Raw genomic sequence first — 1,773 nt, forward strand, 5'->3', positions numbered from 1 at the left:
CCCCCAACAAGTCCTTTTTGGCCGTTGTGCTAGCAAGCATAGATAACACTGCCAAGCCTATAAGCATGCTGTGGGGTTTTTTTCCCAAGGTGGAGTACCTTGCATTTTTCGGTGTTGAACGGTGTCAGATAGAGCTCATCCACGCATGTGAAGAAGCTTTGTGACCGTTCGGATTTGATCAAGTGCCCTTCCCATGAGGTGTCTGGGTAGTTGAAGTCTCCCATGACAGCCATGCACCGGGAGCATGCAGCCTCAGTCAGTTCCTTGGTGAATTCCTGGTCGAGCTCTTGATCCTGATTAGGAGGTCTGTAGTAGAGGTCTTTTATTATATTAGAATACTTCACTCTGAAATTGTAAAACACCTTATTTATTGAGGTGGTAAAATTTAACATTTTCCAGAATTGTGTCAGTATTTTGTAAGAATAGAGCAGCATCCTGGTGAGAAAAGATCTGGTAAATTTCAGTTTAGCTTTTTATGTTTGTTGACTGTGGTTTCTAGGAACAACTGGCTTGTCAAAAGTGTCCATAATGAGAAATTTCTTCTATTTGTCCTTTTAAGTTAAAGGCCTTTAACTTTTCAGTTGTCCTAATTTTCTCTGAGGTAATGTAGCTAATTTCTTTTTGTATGTTGGGAAAGAACATACCCAGAAGGATGCTTTTGAGTTCCATGGAACTGCACACCTGAGAAGGAATGAGGTTTTATTGAAGTGTCTGTGCCACATTTGTGAGTACTAGTTTGGGCTTGTGGTATTATCCATCTTTGAAAGAGAAAATACATTTTTAATTTTTGGACTACAGTATTATCATCCTTTTTAGTCTTACTTCACTTGTGCATGGGGTTAATCGTGCCAAACCCACCACTGTACCTGCAGGGTAACAGCTTTTGAATTTGAGCAAGCCTTCTGGCACCAACATCCTGAGCTAGTGTTTCTTAGTCTTTTAATTGGACATCATCTTATTTTAAATAAGTTTCTGAAATCTATCCTTCTTGCACATGTACCTTAAAACGGTAGTTTTCAACCTGTGCTCCATATGTCTAAGGGGATTTGAAAGATAATTATGTTCAATCAAAAGTGTGTGAGTACCCACACTTACCATTCTAAGGGGTCCACACCTGCATTTGAAATCTTCTAGGGAGACCATACATGAAACAAGGTTGAAAACCACTACCTTAAAAGTAAGGGTGAAGAAGTACATCAATAAGAATATATAACTTGCCTGTATTTCAAGGAAGTGACAGAGTTCCCAACTTTGAAGGGTAAGGATTTGTCAGGTACGAGGGCTGAGTGTTTCTTTTCTTTACATTGTAATATTTTTACAGCTTCATAAATTTACTTGGTTACTTTTTGTGACCACTTTTCAGGAGTCATAATCCATTTGGTGAGAAAAACTGCCTTAATCTCCTGTAGACTGCTAGGAACTTGCATACTAGACTAGGAAATAAGACAGTCCCTGTATGTAGTGGTCTCTTAAAACATGCTCATTTTTGGTGCTATAGATGTCTTTATAAAATAGCTCCTTTCTCAGCTGCCACCAGACACTACCAGCTGTACTTCCAAACAAAACCTGAGTGAACAAAAGAACTAGAATTCAATACTGCATACACCGTGGAAACTATGCTCAGTAGTTTGACAGAGTGGTAGCTGAACTGATGATAAAAATGACGTGTGTTGAGGGACCTAGTAAGGAGCAAAATCACTTGGCAAATTAGTCTTTTGGACTCTTTAGTGCTTTAATTTTGGATTAGTGATAAGAGTTAAATGAAGTGGAAAG

General features: G+C 38.9%; 1 protein-coding gene across 9 annotated transcripts in view; it reads left to right on the plus strand.

The window, feature by feature from the left end:
- ANKRD17 (ankyrin repeat domain 17) overlaps nucleotides 1-1,773 on the plus strand; it is a 137,965-nt gene that overhangs the window by 41,101 nt on the left and 95,091 nt on the right. The gene's annotated exons all lie outside the window — the stretch shown is intronic.

The sequence above is a fragment of the Alligator sinensis genome, unplaced genomic scaffold (assembly GCF_000455745.1).
Source record: "Alligator sinensis unplaced genomic scaffold, ASM45574v1 scaffold222_1, whole genome shotgun sequence".
Lineage (NCBI taxonomy): Eukaryota > Metazoa > Chordata > Crocodylia > Alligatoridae > Alligator > Alligator sinensis.